Source organism: Pimephales promelas, chromosome 17 (assembly GCF_988280905.1).
Source record: "Pimephales promelas chromosome 17, fPimPro1.hap1.1, whole genome shotgun sequence".
NCBI lineage: Eukaryota > Metazoa > Chordata > Actinopteri > Cypriniformes > Leuciscidae > Pimephales > Pimephales promelas.
In genome coordinates, this window is record NC_142785.1 from 26,475,825 (window position 1) to 26,498,014 (window position 22,190).

The 22,190-nt window shown below is 38.0% G+C and overlaps 1 protein-coding gene and 1 long non-coding RNA gene across 2 annotated transcripts in view; one reads left to right on the forward strand and one right to left on the reverse strand.

The window, feature by feature from the left end:
- The window catches only part of bahcc1b (BAH domain and coiled-coil containing 1b), a 97,276-nt gene that overhangs the window by 62,194 nt on the left and 12,892 nt on the right, over positions 1-22,190 (reverse strand). The window lies entirely within an intron of this gene.
- LOC148971524 (uncharacterized) lies at positions 462-12,348 on the forward strand. The gene is made up of 3 exons (XR_016147110.1): positions 462-572; positions 3,356-3,603; positions 11,804-12,348. It is a non-coding gene; the product is annotated as an uncharacterized LOC148971524 (long non-coding RNA).

The following is a 22,190-nucleotide window of genomic DNA, read 5'->3' on the forward strand; positions in this document are numbered from 1 at the left end:
ATTAACATGGAGTCAAGCCCTTCTGCTCTCTGGATTGACCTGGCGTGCCGAGCTGGATGCAGAGGCCGAAGCTTAATAGATCTCGGCGGGCTACTGGACAGGCCAAACAGGTTCTGGACAGATGACTGAATGATGGTTTGTGTGTTTTCCAACCAGAAAAGATCAACTAACAACAGTCCTACAGCGCTCCAAGTACAGGATTCCTGATGTAAAGACCAGCAAGTGCCTCTCTCGGTCTATTCCCAGCATTCTTCTATCTCGTTTTGATTCAAGTTCTTCTTTCCCACTGGCACTGTATGGAGAAAATCATATTCCCTTTCCCACTGGGCTCATGCAGTTGCACTGATATGGAAAATTATTTCAGAGGCAGCCTGTAAACGCTATTTTGTTTTCTTTTTTTTTCTCTGCTTCTCTCTCTCTCTCTCACACACACAGCTCATTTTTTCGTCCCTCTCTTTCAAACTCTTTCTCTGTTTCTTTCATTCTTGGTAGGAAGGATATATTCCGAGGCCTTGAGAGCGCTCTCAGTGAGGGTGATTTGGCTGGTCTGTCCATTCCACAAAGAGCGAGACGTGAGAAATCCATTTAGCATGTACAATACCCTTCACACACACCTGAATCACACCAGGTGCATGCTTTCAATTCGACCAGCTCGGCTAACACTCCATTCAGTCCATTCATGGGGTGAAGTCAGGCTCGCTGCGCCTCTCTTTTCTGGATTATGTTTTGTATCATCCACACTGCTGGTGGAGAATTTGACCCACTGTAAGCAGAGATTTGCCAGGTCAGAGCCGTCTCCCGTGGGCAGCAAGTTTCTGTGAGCTGAGTCTGGGGGAAGAAAGCCGCTCTATTTCATGGGTGGAAATTCACAAGGCATTCAGCAAGACTGGAAAACAGGCCCAGTGTGAGACTGATTCCTGTAATAGATGACTAATACATTGCTTATCCTCACGCCACTGTGTGTTTGTGCATGTTGGCGGTGTCTCTTTGGTTTTAGCTTGAGCATGTGCGTGCATTACAGTCTTTCCTCTGGTTTTCTGAGCATCCTACCATTCCGCTCTCTACGGCACACACCACACAACAAGATGCCACGTGGCATGAGAAAGAAATATTACAAATGAGATCTTAAATGTGCAAGTGTAAGACTCCTGCTTCCTGGGATTTCCTTACAAAAAAGACCCCAGAAATCTTAGGTCTCTCTCTTAAAGCTTCCAAAGAGATCCAAACTTTGTCTTCAGTAGAAATAGTACTTAAACCCTCAAGAGGCGCACTGGCGACTGACACTAGGGACTGCAGTCTTTAGCTAGTGCACCTGCCTCCCATGCTGGATTGAATCCTGCTGTGAGTCAAATATGGTCGGTTACATTTGGCGGCATGGCCCGGATGGGAGTGAAGTTTAGGGGGATGAGCTTGTAAGAGTTGTGTGAGTAAACCTCACTCCCCTGGCCTAAAGTGGCACGCTAGAGATTGCAGTCTTTTTAGCACCCTTAGTTAGCCCATAGGATGCGGATCCCATGTGAGACGCCGATTTGAATTCCGCTCAGAGCGGGAAAAATAGGGCCGGCTACTTCAACATGAATAGCTTTATTATTATGGAAGTTTAGAATAATGCTTCTCAAACATGTCCTTGGGATCCACATGTCCTGGAAGTCTTCCTCATCTTACACATCTGATTCAAGTCATCAGTTTGCAAGACTTGAATTGGGTGTGTTCAGTGAGTGAGACGTAAAAAAATGCAGTGGTGGGGACAGGCTTGAGAAGCACTGGTTTAATAGAAAGATTTGACACAAAGTTGATTAAATGAAACATAAATGAGAACTTAGTTAAATCTCCTGAGCTATTAAAGAGCAACCTCTAAACTTATAGAAACATATACATACTAAGATTGTGCTCCATTCATAATTTGAATATTTGAAATCAAATCACAAATGTGACATTTGAGACAAATTTTGAATGTCGCTTGGGAGATGTTTAAAAAGTATTCAAGTTTGAAGAATTCATAGGCATAAAGTCAGACAGATTTATGAACTGGGGTGGAAAAACCTTTTATTTTCCAAAATCATATACCTTTTGAATTTATTTGAATTGTAATTGGTAAATTCCACTTCCTGTCATTCAAATTTACATTCCAATTGAGCTTCCTGTGAGTCGTGGCCTATTAAATTAAAATTTCAACTCATGAATTGAAAGGCCAATTATTCAATTCTGAATTTTGTACAAGCTTTATACACATACATATTCCAGGCAAAAACAAAATTAAATACATATGACATATAAATAACCACATGAGCCCTGAAGAGTCCTGGGATCAGGTGGTTGGGTGGTCTGGCTGGGGAGGATGGGACTTTGGGCTGAGCTAGACTGTCAGCTGGGTGGGCTCCCAGCATGAAGCCTCAGGGGCCACTCAGCCAGTACACACACACACACAGTATGTCCGGTGCACAGGACTTCATTCTCCCCAAGGAACAACACATTTTAAAAGCAAGGACACACAATGTCTGAACAGCAAAGGAGAGAAGGAAAACAAGTGTGATAGGGAAGGAAGAACAGAGAGGAAACCTGGAGCAAATTAGAAAAAGTAAAACTGTTTGTGGTGTTGGTAGGTTACAGTTGGAGAATGCTACTTATCCATCTATCTTTCACTGCCTTTCTTCCTAATTCCCAGATCCTGTCTTTTTCATTATAACTTCAATCTTTCATTTCATCCCTTCTTTCCCAGAAGCCCTTGCCCTTCCCATCAGGCTGATTCTTAAGCACGCAGCACATCATCATTGTTTTTAATCAATGTCCATCTTGATTATTTTCAATGTCTTCACCAGTTCTACCAAGAGCTTTTGGTGCACGTGGTCTTACAGCTCATTAGGCCCACGTCCATTCTGCAGACATTCGGTTGCATTTCTGCACTGTAGAATTCCGTGGGATGTTTTTAAATACAGCAAGAATGCAATAAATCTGAGCTGTAAATGTGCTGAAATATTTAATCTTAATATTTAGCTGTGGAAATCTGTTGACAACATATGTATGGAGTGTAGCCACCGATTACAAGTTGGACATTGTTATGAAAATAAATGTTACTAATAATTTACATTAAGCTCCCTTATGTTAGCGGTAGATGCTGTGATAGCTAATAAGAAATACGATTGAACACAGAATCTATTACTCTTGCTTGATGATGATATACATGATAAATTAATACATTACTTCAAAAGGTGTTTAGAAAGGTGTTTAAAAAACGGATATGGTACAGATATATTGTGCATTCCTATTTATTATGCCAATGTCCAGACAAGAATTGATTTGTAAAATGATTTGAATCAAAGCAAGGGTCTATGAGGCATATTTCATACTTTTCCAGTTTCCCAGGCTTCTTTTCTCTGACCCTGGGCCACGTCATCACTCCAGAGGCCTTTTTGCAAGACTGCAGCCTCACAGAGGAACCAGAGATCCCACACAGCACTGACAGCTCACTGAGAAGTCATTCCTGCCCTTGAATCACAAGACCTTCCAAAACTTTCCATAAAGCTGTAAAGAGTAAACCAGGTCAAAAGGAATCTAAAGGGAGTCGGCACGCCCAAGGTTTCGACTCTTGACAAATCATCAGCGGTCAGTATTTACACAAGCAACTCAAAATGCATGTCATAGATTTCAGCCAGATGCAAAATTGCACACTCACTTCTAAAAAGCTAGCCTAGACGGAGAGAGTTCATGAAAAATCTGCCGCCATTCTATCAAGACATAAACAGGACATGAGACAAGTTCACTTCTTGAGAGTTTTGCCACACAAGCCACCCATTCCCACCATTAACACAGTCCTAACATTTACACAACTTTGAAGCATGGGCCAAATCAGTTTTTGGACCGACAGCAAACATTAATAAGCCTCGCACTGGTATCAAAACCTAAGCTTTCTCAGGGCCGCACTCCCACTTCTGTGAGTGAGAAGATCCAGAGCAGGCTAGCAGACGCAAGACAGAGCTGACCATGACTCGACACCCGCCTGCATCTCCTCAAAGCCCAGCCCTGGGTGACTTCTCTCCCCGGGGGGTGAGCGAGCGCTCAGATTGAAAGCAGAGCTGAGAAGATAAGACTGCCGGCTGCACCGGCCAAGGACGCTCTGTCCCCCGCCGGTGCAAGGTCTGGTGCTGGCATGTACTCTAGGGGAGGAGAGGGAAGATTCTTTGGGGGTTGGTGAAAGAAAGACAGGAAGAGCAGAAAAGGAAGAGCGAGTCAGGGAGGTTAGAAAGAGAGAGGAAGGGAGTAAAGGTGGTCCACATGCAGGATGATCAGGTGCAGGAGTGACAACTGGTTTCTGTACTTAAACATGCATTTGTTTGAATGCTCTCAGAGGGGGATGCACGACACGTGTTTTCAATGCGTTTCCATATGAAGAAACGAACAGTTGTAAATCGGAAATATCTGTGTTGTTTCTCCAAGTGATCAAATGCAAGTTATATTAGATGCAATTGATTGCGATTAATCGCATCCAACATAAAAGTTTTTTGTTTAAATAATATGTCTATATGTTACTATATTGATATAATATTTATGTCTGTGTATGCGTGTATACTACAGACAGATATATATATATATATATACATATCTTATGTAAATAAAAACTCATGTTAGATGCGATTAGTCGTGATTAATCGATTAGACAGCACTAAATGTTGCTGTCACAAACTGGAAATAATACAGCTGTCACAAATCATAAACTATCAAAAACTATATAAAACATTACTTACTGGTAGTTATCAGGACATTATTAAGGCCCATTCACACCAAGTATGATAATAACAATAAAGTTGTAATTATAATCATTCTAATTCTTTAAGAATAGGGAAGTCCACATCACAATTATAACAATAACCACATAGAGGAACGAAAATATTGGAATCACATTCATAATGATTTTCCCAGCTGATGAATGGGCCTTCACTGCTGATTTCAGAATTATCACTAGCAAAACCTCGCTAGAAAATTATTATTGAGAAACAAAACAGAAGAATTTGCAACAAGGCATAAACGATGAATTTAGCGGCAAACGTGAAATAAAAAACAAACGTTTTTTAGAACACAGACTCTAATTGTATGTCAAGTCAAGTGACCGTTACAGCGCTTTATATAATATTGATTCAAGGAAGCTTTCTAGTGAAAATTATGTATTTCGGCTGCTGTTTAGTCAGTCCAATGTTGATTCAGTTCCGTTGTAAAGATCATTAGTTCATGAATTATAGTTTTTAAATTAGTAAATTATCATTTCATCGGGGAAAAAAAATGCCATCGTCCACCTCAGTTCAGTTCTCATACAACAGCATCAGTACAGTCAAATCAATAACATTGTTAAATATTAAGTGTCAACATTAAGTGTTAAGTTGTCATCTACTGTCACATTAGTGGAAACTTCAGAGAGAAATTTCATAAATTCTAGCGGTGCATCCAAATATGCCTACTTCCATGCTATATAGCCGAGCAGTATGTCCAAATTCATAGTTTTCATAAAACAGTAGACAAAAAGTACCCAGAACACTTAGTACTTCCGCATAACGGACACAGGAGAGGATTTATGAATGGAGGTGATGAAGCAAACATAGCGGATGTAGTACGTCTAAATTTCATTAATTCGTCAGACATTTAGAATAAATAAACACACTTTTTAATGTTAGTGAAGTAAGTTTAAAAACAAAAGTAGTACCTACTATACATTTAGTAGCAGCATACAAAGTAAATAGTCATTTTTGGGTGAACTATCGCTTTTAAATACGAGTCTCTGGCTGAGCTATGAAAGAGCAACCTCTGAGCAATAATTTCCTTTGCTTGTGTATGCATGTGAGAGCTTGGAAACCACATAGGTTAAACACATGCAGATGAAAAAAGTTCATATACAGAGATCAGACAGTCGTCTTATCTTCCTCTCCGCATCATTGCTCTACTGAGGCCTAAAGATTACCCCCTTATTCCTCACAGTGAACCTGCCCAGAGGCCTCTTTCATGTTTTTCCAGCCTCTGGACTCCACCAGTCAGGGTATAACGGAGAGTCGGAGGCGGGTAAAGCATTACCAGAGACACATCTGAATCTGACTTGCACTAAAGTTGAATTACGCCTTCCATCACACAGCCGCATTCATCCGTGGCGTTCAGATGTCTGCTGGACATCTGGTGAAATAAAGCAGCAAGCCTTCCCAGCTGGGGAGTAAAATTAGGGAGCACTTCCTGCAATCTGTACACTCAAAGCAAAGGTCATCTTCACAGGGGAGCACGCACAGAGAGAGGCGTCATTTGACCCTGTGACGTTACTACCAGAGAGATGTCAGCCAATACCTGATCAGAGTTTCAGCTCAAAAGTTTGTCTTTCATAGCTGAGCTGGATGATGGAGCGCTCAGTAATATTTAAAGGGATAGTACACCCACTGTCATCATTTACTTACCGTCAAGTCATTCCCAACCTGCAGAACAACAAAAGAAGCATGTTGGTTACCCAACTGTTTCCAGTTTCCATTGAATTTTTACCCAATGGAAGATGGAAGTCAATGGGAAACTAAACTGTTTGGTTACCAACATGCTTCAAAATATCTGCTTTTGTGTTACACAGAAGAAAGACGGTTTGAACAACATGATAATGAGTTAAATTTTGCGTGGACTTTCCCTTTAAGTTACAACTTCTCCTTGCGTTTCTCCTAATAGTCTAAAATGGGGATGTGTGTGATATTGTTGAAAAACACTGAAACAGGACAAATGTGAAATTAAAAGGGTTATTTTCTCAGGATAAAAATGTGAAAAGCAAAACAGTTTACTCTTCATTTAATCTCATCGCAGTCTTGGGGGAAAAAAAACTGATTTAGAGAACGAAAAATTACCAAAATATTTAAAACAAAACAAATTTATAATTCTATTTTTTATAAATAACATTTTTTTGTAATTTATTATCAATACATTAAGACTTTATTTAATTGTGTGTGCCTTCAATAAAAGTCCATTTTAATTATTGTAATCTGACTACTTCAAACTGGCACACTTTTAAACTTTAGTTTTTAGTAGTTCAGTAGTTTTTTTTTACTTGTTTACAGTTTAAACACCACAAAATCTATCACTGAGAAAATGTGGTGATACTCAATTGCATTTATCATGTTTCAAGGATTTTTATATATTATTTATTTATATATTGATATATTATATAATATTTTAACTGGAAAACAACACAAAAATAAATACTATTTTCTGCATTAAGGAAAGCTTTTTTATTTATTTATATATGACATCCTTTTGTCAGGAAAAAGCAAACAAAAAGCAAGAATCCCAATATTTTTTCCATTTTAATCTAATTAGGAACAATGTGGCATCAATTAAAGAGTTTCCTTTAGCCTAAACTTTACGGATTAAAACCAATTAAAGTATTTTTTCGCAGGCCACACACACACTGTGTTCAGTCATGCTGAGGAGTAATACTCTGCATATTCGATCCCTGGCCGATCTGGAATCAATAACTGCCAGTGTTCTATTGTCACAAATGCCAATTAACAGGGTCTCTACAAATGCTGACTTGTTGATCTGGCACTCCTTTTCATTCTCGCTTTCTCTGTCTTTCTCTTCCATCCATTCGCTCTTTTTAACACTTAAACACAGCGTGTGCACGCATACTACCTTTGTTGAATTACTGCGTGCTTCCAGGCGTGTGAGGTAAATAAATCTGTTGGAATAAAGTGGGAGGACCTGAGCCAGTTGCCATAATGGAGAGAAACTGCTGCCATATTTCAGCTGAAGAAAATCTCAGAATATCCTTTACAAGATATAAAAAGTCAGTTTAGAACACAATAAAAAGGTAAAAGGCTTTCCTTGTGTACCTGACCAAAGCTGTGCGTATTTGCACCATAAGATGGGGATGAGATAGTGGTTGAGTTGGAAAGCTTAGGCGGCTGACTCATTGGCCTATCAGGCAGTGACTTTGCAGGCAGCGTTTGCACATGAAGGTAGCTCACAAAACTGATTTCACAAAGGCTTCTGAGGCGGCGTAACGCTTTAATGATCTACAACAAAACAGACAGAGCTTTGGAGATAAGCAAATATTTAATTACTATAATAGTCATTTTAAGCTAGAAATGACATCAAAACTGGGAAAAAGTTGCTCAAAAATGCACAAAGTGAAATGGAACGCACAGGATTGTGGGATATCTGAGGCAGCGAAGGGTACATCTATGCTGCCTTTAAAAAAATATCAGATGAAGGTATCTCACTAGACAGAATGCGACAAGAATTGAATTTGGACATGCCTTCTTGCCTCCCAAGAAGTAAATAGTTTGAATTTGTTGCAATGCATTCTGGGACTGCCTTCTCTTCAAAGTCTACATGGAATCTGGCCAAAACAAGGTATCTTAGGAGGCAGCATAATTCGATTTGGATCTTTTTGAAAAGCTTTTGCTCTGGGAACATATATGATCGCTTAAAATGCAGCCTACGTAGGCAGATCTTCTAGGTTTTAATACAGAATGTGTGTGTGTGTGTTGCAGGCTGACAGGAGTGCACAGGGCCTCTGTGCGGTGTGCTCAGATCAGCACCTTCCCAAGAGTTCAACCTTTTAACAGGTTGAGCTCTGTAACCACCCAGAGACTTGGCAGCATGTTGCGTACCAACCGTGTGTGTGTGTGTGTGTGAGTGTGCGTTAAGAGTCAGAGCGCAGTCCCTGCTTTGAGATGTTTTGACATAAAGCAACAACACAAGTGACAGGGGTACTTACTCAGACAGGAAGCCTGATCTCATATGCTTTTACACATACGCAAACATGCACGGAAGCACACACACATACGCAATAGGCTCATTAACGCAGGACTGAATTCTTATTAACACCAGCGAATCCCTCTGTTAAACGTAATTAGGAAAGAAATCGTTCATTTTCACTTTTTGTTTTGGGGAAGTGGAACAAAAAGCGTTAGAATTATGTGAGGTAAAACCCACAACGGGTTTTGTTCATTAATAATTCCGTACACATTGAAAGGTTCAAGATATATTTCTGTCAGATTCACTACAGGTGTATCGTGTATGTGGCATGCAGACATCAATTTTGTTCTTGCTCTTGATCTAATGTTGGTGAATCTGCATTATTCTATATGAAGGAGAAGATAATTAGCACAAAAACAAGACAAAATCAACTGTATATAAGGGTTTTTATCATAGACAGCCATGCATCACTAATAGCTCACTATTTGTAAATATGTGATTCACTATATGTAAATATATCCTTGCACTCTTAAAAAAAAGATGCACAAAAACAATAAATAAAAATAAACATTTTTGTTTCTCTGAAAAAAAGTAAGACTTGGCTATTGAATTTCTGAAAATAAGGTCAGAACAATATTCTTAGGGAAAAATGTATTTAAGAATGCATTAAATTGATCAAAAGTGACCATAAAGCCATTTATAATGTTAGAAAAAAATACTGAAAATTCAGCTTTGCCATCGAATTACATTTTAAAACATTTTAAAAAGAAAACAGTTATTTTAAATTGTAATAACATTTCTCAATTACTATCTTTACTGTATTTTTGATCAAATAAATGCAGCCTTTGTGAACATGAGATTTCTTTCAAAAGCATTTAAAAAAATCTGTAAAAAAAATTTAAGTTCATTGAAATAGAAAAATTGAGTTAATAGAATGAAGGAGATTAATTTAATCACCAGAAACTCAAAATATTATGTTATCTGAACTACTTAAATTATCTAAGTTGTTTTGAGAAAAGAAAAACTGTTGTGATTACAAATCATGAAAATATTTTTTTACAGTGACTGTATGAAAGAAAAAAAAGTATATAAATACTAAATAAAATATCAGAATATGTAAATAAACTGAGAAAAAAAATCTATGAAGTATAAACAACATATTGATGAATGATGGTATCTGCTCTCTCACACAGGTTTACAGCCATTGTCAAGTCAACATCAAAAGGCACATGCGGAGCTTTCCAGCCATCACAGTGCGATAAAAGAGCTGGTTCTGGTCCAGCGTGGTTCTGATCTGTGTAATGTTTGTTATGTAAAGCTATTTGAAGGGATGAGCTGTGGTATCAGTGTGGTGCAGGTTCAGAGCATGTGTATCTGGATGGGTTGGCTTTGGCCTGCAGCCCTGAACGTTCTTGCCTGATCATTAACTTTGAGTTTTATATCTGCATGCGACTGTAGCAACATGCTGAACGCACTATATGGACAAGTTCAACTCAGTATTTCCTCATTAGAGTTGAGAGCATTGACACACACACACGCAGACATACACACGCACTCATGCACACAAAGGACTCCTGTGTTAGGAATGTTTATTCAGGGCTGACCGTGTGCTGCTCTCTCTGATAAGGGAGCAGTTAAGTCAACAGTGGACAGCGGGTCCGCCGGTGAGCATGTTAGCCGCTGTTTGTTCAACAATCTGTTTACAGTAAACACTTTGACCGCAAGTCTGACCCCCTTCACACCTTCCTACCTACAGTGCCCTCTAGCAGAGTGTCGCCCCCTGTTGATAGCAGTCTGGTTTTGCAAAAAAAAAATGAGTTCCATAGAAATCTGTTACTACACACCATCAGTGAAGAGTTTGGAATCAACAATTTGCTTCTTATGATTGTAAAAAAAAAAAAAAACTTTTCAGGAGTAGTTCACTTTAAAAAAAAAACTTTTGCTGATAATTTACTCACCCCCATGTCATCCAAGATATCCATGTCATTCTTTCTTCAGTCAAAAAGAAATTAAGGTTTTTGATGAAAACATTTTAGGATTTTTCAATGGACTTCAATGGGAACCAAACAGTTCAAGGTCCAAAGGACAGTTTCAGTGCAAACTGCAAACTGTTCAAAGGGCTTTAAACGATTTCAGACGATGAATAAGGGTCTTATCAAGCGAAACGATCGCTCCTTTTAAAAAAACAAAGTTTAAGTTTTATAAGCTCAAATGGTTGCCTTGCTCTGTTGTGTGATGCACGTTCGTGACTCAAATGAACGACTCTTTTTCCGAGTCAACTCGTTCATTTCGTTCGTTGAATGAACCAACTGACTCGAAAAAAGATTTGTTCATTTTGATGAACGAGTTCAAACAGGAGAGTCACGAACGCGCATCACAGAACAAAGCAAGGCAACCATTATAAAACTTATAAACTTTGTTATTTATTTATTAAATTAGTGATCATTTCGCTTGATAAGACCATTATTCATCGTCTGAAATCATTTAAAGCCCTTTGAACAGTTTGCAGTTTGCACTGAAACTCTCTTTTGGACCTTGAACCGTTTGGTTCCCATTGATGTATGGAGAAAAATCCTGGAATGTTTTCATCAAAAACCTTAATTTCTTTTCGACTGAAGAAAGAATGACATGGACATCTTGGATGACATGCTCGCAATGATCGCATTCATTTGACAAGCTTTTAAACTATTTATCACCAAGTCTAAACAGTATAAAAATTAATAAAAAAAAGATGGTTATCAAAAACAGTGAAAACTACGATAGTCCGAAAGAATAACTGCTCTTTTACACTGCGCAACCAGTGTAGAATGATTCCCCTTTAATCTGACTCATACGAGTCGGTTCTTTATCATGAATCAACACAACAAACACACGGCGCAACCATTGTACGCTGTTTGCCAAAACGAATGAGGAAAAATCCATAACTGGTCAGTCTCAGCCATCATCTTCCTCCTGGCACAAGTGTTTACCGAAACAGACACAAAAAACCCAGCCACACTTTTTCTTCATTTCCATTAGGAAAACTTCTGCCTACTCTCTCGCTTTTGTCTACTTCGACTAATGTTTCTCAACCTGCTTTCTCATTCTTCTTCAGTCTCGCAGCCACTGAGGGAATAAAACAGAGAAAAGGAGAGAGGGAACGAGGCAGAGAGCAGATCGCCCAAGAGAACCAAACCAAGTGATCTGAATCATCTTAAAGCAGCAACAAAAGGGGAGAAGAATGGAAATGGAGAATAAATGAAAGCAGGAAAAAGATAAACCATTGCAATTGACAGATTTCCGTGGCATAATTCAAGAGATGTAGACTCCCAGTCGTGAAGGATACAGGCTCCTTAGAGTTTGACTTTCGACCACCACTTTAAAAACACACACACTGAACAACCCAACCGGAATGCTGTTGGCCCAGAACTGGAACGAGCGCTCATAAAAATCAATCTCTGCCCAAATTAGCTTGAAGTTTCAAATTAGTCATCTCCACTACAATTGGCCACCATAAACAAAGTGGCATGCTCGAATTAAACACACATTAACATATCGAGGTGAATGAAAAGAAAGAGGCTTAGTATGGTTATCAAATCGCACAGTTTCTGAACCCACGGAAGACACCAACCTACCATGATTTTTAGGGGTGTAACGGTTCACTGAAAACAGTACTGTTTTATCGATAGTATTATTAAACACCTTTAACCATCTTTTCCCCAAATATTTCTTAATTTCCATTTGGACAATTTGGATCTATTTGACCAACCTTTGAAGCATTCTTTATGTTTGCGAATCTGATGCAAAAATGCCATCCTTCACCTTTAAAGGGATACTCCACTTTTTTTGGAAATAGGCTCATTTTACCGCTCCCCCAGAGTTAAACAGTTGAGTTTTACAGTTTTCGAATCCATTCAGCCGATATTCTGATATGTAGAAGTATATCAGTTACCAGACAGTTTCTGGTCTCATTGACATCCATAGTAGGAAAAAAATATACTATGGAAGTCAATGGGACCAGAAACTGTCTGGTTACTGATATTCTTCTAAATATCAAAAAATCGTCTGAATGGATTCGAAAACTGTGAAACTCAACTGTTTAACAGAAGCTGTCAGTCAAACCTTTCTGGCTTGAGACTGGAGGTTTCTGAGAGTTCACTCCAGGTATACGCCCCTATACTCTCTCACACAGTCACAGGAATCAAGACGCAGTCCTTCATGCACTCATCCGTCTGCCTGTCAAGAGACTGAAAGACACCCCAAACTATAGAGCTCAGATCCCCCAGAGAAGAGAATGACTGAAGAGACAAAGAGAGAGAGATGAGTGTAGAGGAAGGGAGGAGAAGAGGGTGGATGAGAGTGTCTGGGGAACTGGGGGACGCTCTCACATCATCAAGGGCAGAAGTGCATGCTGCATCTCACACACACTGAAAGGTGGCTGTGTGTCTAGACGAGCACACACATATACATATACAAGCATTTCAATTTACACAACATAGAAATGCAAAATTATGCACTTACAAAGACATCAGCATGCAGGAAAATAGGCACGCAATGCATAAGAACCAACACACTCTATACAAATAGAATAAACATGGTTCATGCCAAAATCAACCCATGTGCACACACACACACACACACGTTCTCCCAATGGCCTCAAAGAGAGCCGAGCTGATGATTGGCTGACAGGCCAGCTGGGGTTTGTGTTCTTCCTGTGATGGCGGAAGAGAGGAACCAATCAGAGGCAGCCGCAGGGGGTCAGGCACCAGGCTGATTAGATTCGCCAAAATAGCAGTTAGCATGAAGGTAATCATAACTTTTAAGTCAACGCAACAACATTGACTTCACATGAACACTCACGTATATAGAAGATATAGGAGAAAGAAAGTGATTGCACTATATACCCATCAAAAGTTTGGAAACATTCCACATTTTCCAATGTTTTTGAAAGAAGTCTCTTATGCTCACCGAGGCTGAAATTAATTCCTTAAAATACAATAAAACATTAATATAGCAAATTATTATTACATATTAAAAGAACTGATTTCTATTTTAATATATTTCAAAATGTAATATTCCTGTTCCTGTTATTCCTATTTAAGTTCTTTTGAACTTTCTATTCATCAAAGATTCCTGAAAAATATTAAATAGTATTCCTGAAAAAGATTCCACACAAATAAATAAAAATAATAACAAATAAAATAATTCCACAGCTATTTAAAACATTGGTAATAATGTAAAAGAATAAAAATAAAAGGACTGGAGTAATGGCTTTATATAAAAAGTACCGTAGGTGGTATATTACCAACTAGATAGCAAGTAAATGTGTTTTACTCTTCTGTTCTAATATTTAAGAGCAGTAACATTTTTTAATGTTTTGAAAATAGTCTGTTATGCTCACCAGGGATGCATTTATTTGATGAAAAATACAGTAATAGTAATATTACTTTTTTTTATTACATATGTAAATGCACCTATGTAATTACAAAACTACAAAATTACATTAAAATGTTTTAAAATATAAAAATTATTTGACAATACACAATATACACAATGTATATATATATATATATATATATATATATATATACACACATACACACACATATACACACATATACATACACACACACATATATATATATATATATATATATATATACACACACACACACACACATATACACATATACACACACACAGACAGGTACGCAAGATATATATATATATTGTGACTAATGACTACGTCAAATTGTCCCCCAAACAAGCTGAGAATGTATGCGTGCAATCACCTGAGACATCATTTGAAAGTAACATTGATATTAAAGGGTGTTTGTTGTAGCAGTGCTACCAGGCTGCCAGAATCAGCAGTTCCTCATTTTCACTTTAATCACAGACTCTGGATATGTAGGTAAGCTGCACGCCTCCTTCCTGGAGAAGGAGTGAGCCTGGTATAATCCAGCAGCCTAATTACACCGGCTCGTCTGAACATGCCACGAGAATCGACTAGCAGTATTTATACCAGCACAAACACACATTGGCATCTGTCATGGTGCTGGCAAAGACGACCAATGGAAGCATGACTCACATTTGAAGGGAGTCACACAGGCAGAATGTGGACCCCGAGGAGACGTACCTACAACTCATTAGTTTCTTGTATGGAGACTGTGGGAACAACGGGAACTGTGGGAGAAGCCATGTTCAGCAAGCATGCATATGTTCCTGTGTGTGTGTATGTGTGTGTTATGATAAGGCTCTGATGGTGCTGGAGGCGACCAGGGGTCAGACACCTCATTAAGCCAAGAGGAGGAGGAGGAGGAGGAGGAGGAGGAGGAAAGGGCAATTAACCATGATGGAGGAGAGAAAAGCAAACACACTTCATTCACTACAAATATGCACTCACACACACATGCACAGAAACCAAACAAAACAGGAGTGGCTGGATGGGCCCTGATCATTAATGAGTAATCACAGAGACAAATGACTTTTTCCGCTGCCCTATAGTACGTGTCCACTTACACACACATGCATCCAGAGCTTGTGCAAACAGGCATGCGGAGACCTGCAGATGAATTACTCAAGCTATTCTCTTCTGAACTACTTCAGTCACACTCGCTAATTCCTCCAGGTTGCTTTTTTTTTCATTCTCCTTACATAGTCTTTTTATACCCATAATGATATTTCTGTGCCCTGCTGTTGTGTGTGTGTATGTACAAACCATGTGTATACATGTGGTTGTGTCTCTGTTGTCTTTTTGGTTGGCTAAGACTGTTTTTGTTAATCTGCTTAAGTTTTTCTTGGGTTGTTAGGTTTATGTTTTTTTGTGTTGTGTGTGTGTGTGTGTGTGTGTGTGTGTGTGTGTGTGTGGTCCTGGTAAACCCTACGTTATGGAAACAAAATATCCCTACAAAGATAGCAATGTCTGAAATCCTTGTCCTTGAGTGGACATGTTTTGTTTCTCATGAGGAACAAACTTGTAAATCATTTATAAATCATAAAAGAATAATCTTTTATGAAAATGAACAAATTCATAAAGTTTAATGTGATGGGTAAGTTTAGGGGTAGGGGTAGTGTAAGGGGACTGAATAAACAGTTTGTACAGTATAAACATCATTATGTCTATGGAAAGTCCCCATAAAACATAAAAACACAATGTGTGTGTGTGTAATTGTATTACTAAACACAAAATATGAAGACAATTAATTTTGATAACATCTGGGAATGTCCTTAAATGTGTACTTGAGGAGAAAATACATTTTCCTTCAGAAAAAAAAATGTAATATATATTATATATGTTTATATATTAAATATATTATATATGTTTCATAAAAATACAAAAAGGTGAAAGAAATCTTCTATGCTCAAAAAGTCTACATTTATTTGATCAAAAATACAATAAAACAGAAATATTGTGAAATATTGATACAATTTAAAATATTTTTTGTTCTATTTTACAATATTTTAAAATGTAATTTATTCCTGTGGTGGCAAAATATTCCATCATCATCTTATTACATGATCCTTCAGAAATCATTCTAATATGCTGATTTGCTGCTTAAGAAACATTTCTTAACATTATCAATGTTAGAAACAGTTGTGCTGCTTCATATTTTTGTGGAATCGGAAACAAATTTGCTTCAGCATTTACAGAAAAACATATTTTTTTAACATGTCTTTTCTATAACCTTTGATCAATTTAATGCATCTTTGCTGAATAAAAGTATATATATATATATATATATATATATATATATATATATATATATATATATATATACTTTTATATATATATATGCTTTTATTTTATTATATATGTATATATATATTAAAATTACTTTAAAAAAAAATCCAAATTATTACATTAGTGTTTATTGTGGGAACCAAAAGATTCAACAAGGATAGTAAAACCTGAAAAACACCTATAATGTGTGCACAACAAAAAAAGTGAAAGAGTACAGAAAGCTTTCTGTGAAGTTTAGGTTTAGGAGTTGAAAGATAACATAATTAGTTCAGTATAAAAAACAATAGAGGTCAAAGGAAAGTCCCCATGATTTGTGTGTGCGTGTGTGTTTGAAACACTATCAGCACAATATCAGTACACTTTAAATGCTGTACATAGATATTAAATTGCCAACTTTCCATCCACAACGCGATTAAACAATGGTTGTTTTTGCAGCTTTGCAAACAATGACACTCTTTTGTGAGAGCAAATGAGGAGGAGTGAGGGATGAGGGAGAAAGCAGACACAGAGGAACACAGGGGGTGAAGTAGCTTCCTGCTCCTTGATGCCGTCGTAACTGCTCACTAGATCAGATATGCACACACACAAACGTTCGTTCTGTCCAAGATTAACCCGCACATTTCGCGCATGACATTAAAACCCTCCTTACTTTCTCAGCCACACACACACAAACTCACAAACTCAAAAAGCCCTTGCTAAGCTAAAGCCACACAGCCAGTTTCCTGTTGGAAAGTGGAAATAGCAGCACTTGTTGCAGAGGGGTCTATATGGTCAGGTCTGGTGGTGTCTAGCACCCACACTGGAACGAGTCTCTATATTTGGCCTCTGCAAGAGAGCGTGAAGCACGCCTGAAACCCCAAAGCTGAGGTACGGCAGAACCCTAGCCCTCCCATGTTGAAAATAAGTGATGGGAGAGAGAAAAGGCAGCAGTTTCCTTTGGGGGGGGGTTAACAGAAGTGGAACCAAAAACCACATCTGCTTGGCTTCCACTCATATCAAATGGAAAGGGCTGCTTCTAGAGGGAATTCTTCAGTATGGCTTGGGCTAAAAAAAGATAGAGTTAGAGACAAAGAAAGAAGGGACACATTCACATCACAAACCAAAGAGATTTTCTGCTTTTTCAGTTTTTCATGTGGTTGCTCACAACTTGATGCGATTCATATAAGACGTCAGTGTGAACAGGTGACGCTCCTAGACCTGCGTGTGTTAAACTCTCAAACCTGCTAGTTCAACAGGAATAAAAAATACAAAATGTGGCCATATAGCTTTCCATGGCCTAGAAAAGTCATAAAATGTATTAAAATCTGTAATTAAAAAAATGATTTCTTTAAATGTTTCGATTTTTTAATTACATATTTTAAAAATATATATTTATTAATGTATTAATTTTCATAGTTTTGGTCTGCTCTAAAACTGTCTAAATATTGCTCTTTAAGAATTTTTGTAAATATTAGAATTTGAAAACAATGAAATATCATTCAGTGCGTTTATTAGAGACATTTATACACAACATGTATAACTTTTTAAAATGATTGGTTTTAATTATTTCTACCTCATAGAAATGGAAATTCTGTCCAAATAACTACCTAATAATAATGAAATATCTGGTTTAAAAATACTAATAAAAATTAAAAATTTGTTTAAAAAAAATTATATTAGTATATTAGAAATGTTCATAAATGTTTCATAAAAATACAAAAATGTTTTTAAATGCTTTATTTACAACAAATGTATGATGTCACATGAAAAAAAGTTTCAAGTTTAAATTGAATTTAAATTAATTACTTAGCTTGGAATAAAAAGAAGGTCGTATATTAGAAATTTAGAAAGCAAGTAAATGAGTGTTTCACATAATTTGAATGTTTTGAAAGAAGTCTTCTATGCTCAACAAGTTTGCATTTATTTGATCAAAAATACAATAAAACAGAAATATTGTAAAATATTGATACAATGAAAAAAAATATTTTTTCTCTATTTGTCTATATTTTAAAATGTAATTGATCCCTACATGTATAACTCTTTAAAACGATTGGTTTTATTTATTTCTACCTCGGAAATCCTGTCCGAATAACTACCTAATAATAATGAAATATCTGGTTTAAAAATACTAATAAAAAAAAGGTAAAAAAAAAAAAAAAACAACGAAAAACTTCTAAACTAGTAATCATGAATAACTGAAAAGGTCATAGAAAGTGCAGGAACCATGAATGTGGTTTTTGCTGTTCAGACAGTCTGTGTCAGATCTGTCACATGTGAAGGGAAAAAAAATGATTTGGGGCACATTTAATTGCATGGAGAGAGAGAGAGAGAGAGAGAGAGAGAGAGAGAGAGAGAGAGAGAGAGAGAGAGAGAGAGAGAGAGCAGTCAGCAGTCTGTGGTGTGATCCACCCCTGATAATTCTGTGTTCATGCTTTATTGTGCATGTGTGTGTGGTGTGTGTGTGCGCAGTGGTTAGGAAGGGTCAGGCTAATGTCGAGTGCAGTCAGTGTAAAGGTGAGAGTTCCCACGTAAGGCCACCGCTTCCTCTGACAACCCAACACTGTCCTCCTAATCAGACTCTTTCAGGACACACACACACACACACACAGGTCACACAATTCTCACTGCCTAAACCGACCTCTCACTCTAGCTTCACATCTTCTTATCTTCAATTGTTTAAATGTTTGAAAATAGTATGAAAAGCCATTTATGTATCAGGCTTCCTGCAACCAAAGCAAACCTCACAATTAATGCAGCTCATATTGAACTTTTTATGAATGTTCATGCAATGGACAAGGATAAGTAGGCTAGATGTAACAAAACGATATAAATTAAGTTATACAAGTTCAAACAAGGACATTGGACCAATAGAGGACATCACAGTTTGACGTCTTGATTCCATACACAATCCATTTATTATACAATTAATTTTGTAAGGAATTTATTATCATTTGTGACTTATTTTTTCTAGTTTGACAGATACAGAGAAAAGCAACGCAAACTGCTCAATTTTCCAGTGTGTGTCACAATGTGTTCTCCCTCTCCCTTTCCTCCTTCATTCCCTTCTGTTCATTCCCCTCCCTGTCGTCCACCTCCATCTATCTGCCTTCTAAATCAATGTGTCTAATAAAGCCATCAGCTGCGCTGAAATATTGGGCAAACATGCACTCAATCAATGCATGCAAATGCCAGCCATCCATTCAAGCCCCTTCTGAATATTGACGGCGCTGCATGGGCACACCGTTCCGGGGGTTTGTGTACGTGTGTGTTCGACAAATAAAAGCAGAAGGAAGGACACATGAAGGGTTGAGAGAAGAGAAACACAAGATAAATGCATTTCATTTTCTTCTCTCATGGCTCCAAAATGGAGAGAGTGAACTGCAGGAAAACAGACTTCCTCTCGATCCGACCTGGAGGCCATAGACATGCCCCTGTTGTAGAAGCGATGTGAGGAAAGGCAAGGCTGATCCCAGATCTGAGATTAAACGCCTTTGAAAATGAGAGGATTGGAGTAGTATTGTAGCGTTCTAACCTTGAGCAAACACGCAGCAGGAAAGAAGAGGCTGTGTGGGCTCAACTAAGCCCTATAGAGGCAACTTCTCCATTAAAACAAACTAACTGTAATATTCATTAGAAGCAAGGGTGAGCTCAGCTCTAAGAGATCTGCAGGACAACCTGAATACGCCACCTGCAGACAGTCCTTCCACACTTGGACAATCACACACAGAAAATAACATATAAGAGTAAACACGGCTGATTTACTGACCTCATCCTAACATAGGCATTGTCCTGTTGTATGATAGAGACAGTAGTAAAAACTCTGGGTTCAGTAACCTCATGGAAAACCACCAGAGAAGCAGCCAGTGTGAGCCTCTCTTTTATGACCCTCAACAGCTGAGCATTTAACTCTCTCTCTCTCTAAACCCACATCCACATTTGATTTGATCATGAAAACTCAATTCTTAAAGTTAAAAACAATGAACTATACACAAACATGTTAACAGTGTCAGAAACTTTACTGTAGAAGCAGCAGTCTACACTTTGGAGAGACAGGACACGGTTTCTTCCGTTTTTTTAGACACTTTGTCAAATTTTGAACAATAGGCAAAGACGTCTATCTGATGTAAATGCACTAGGGGTCGAGCGATATGTGATTTTCAGGGCCGATACCGATTATTACAGATCAAATAGACCGATAACCTATTTGAGCTCTATTATATTGAGGTATTTTGCAACTTCAGTGTATTGCTTCTTCAGCAAAATCTGCAGCTGCCTTAACTTTGAGAGACAACTGATGCGTGATCAGTGAAGCAGCTCCAGTCAGCGAGTGCTCTCGGTGTGAGAGTGCAAAACTTTCAGTGTCTTCAGCTTGCCACGCTGACTGGCCGGACCCAACAAATCAGATGTGCGGGGACATAAGTCTAGTCTACAGAGTGGTGAGATCCGACAGAGGTGGCTACGTTAGAGCCAAATATAGCGTATTTCGAAATAAAATTATTTTATCGGCAAATCGGTTTTGAAAAATGGCCGATACCGATAACCATAAAAATGCTTAATATCGGTGCCGATAATCGGTCGACCCCTAAAATGCACAGGAACCAAGAACTAAAAAAAAAATAGCAAAGATGGATTTTTTTCGCACAACAAATCAAAACAAAAACAAAACTAGATTGCTCCCATTATAATAATTTACCAATAATAATACCAATTTTTTTCATGATCCATGTGACGTAGGGTGTCATGGGGATTTGTAAATGACAATGGGCGTCAGGACGCAAGAAATCTGTAACATTGACCAATAGAAGCACAGAAGCTCTTACAGCTCTCACAGCTTTCAAAAGCTCTCACAGCTTTCAAAATGTCACAACGAAAGAGAGACGATGAACGTTATCTGTGCTTCTACGTGGAATTATGCAATGGAGGACAAGGTTTGTGGAATTATGGCAACAATACTACTGCCTTTATAATATTTCCTCAAGAGACCACCATGACGGATGCTGGCGACAATATCGAAGGCGCCTCAGCAACCATATGAGTACTGGAATTAGCATTAAGCTAGTACAATGACATCAACCCACGTTGTTAAAGACGGCAAGCGACGATTGAACGGGAAGCAACGTGTGTCAAAAGAGTCAAAATCATCTGACACAGACAGTGACTATCGTAACAAACAGAAATACCATGTAGTCTGAACCTGGCATTACGGCTCTTACCAATACTCCTCAAAGAGGATAAAGAGTTATTGAAAGGGTATTAAAGAGAGCGACAGCTAAAGGAGAGAGACAAACTGAAAAATAAAGCCACAGAGAGATGGACGAGAAAAGAAGTGAAAGGCACAAGAAGAAATAATGCTAGTAATATTCAGAAGGGAGTGATTGTGTGACTATAAAGGAAGCTGAATCACTTTTTCAGATTGTATGTTAAGGATCAAGGCTGCTGTACAAAGGTGTGTATGTCTGCACAAATATTAGTACGAGGCAGAGAGTGTATTAAAGGGGCTGTAAGCAATATTTGTAACACGACGGATAAAATGTGATTGATTACCTGTCAGATTTCAATGAAATAGGTGTCCAAAAAACGACCTCTGTGACAGTATAGGCTGAAAAGAAGCCAACCAGAATCATTTCTGCCTGTAAATCATTTAGCAGGTTTGGGTTTTAGTTAGAAACAAGGAGGATTTTAGCAAGACAGCATCAGACTAACAGTTGGAAGTGACAGAGAAAGAGCAAAGCGAAGCGAGTGAAAAATAAATACAACTCGCAAAGTCACACGGAAAGCTGAG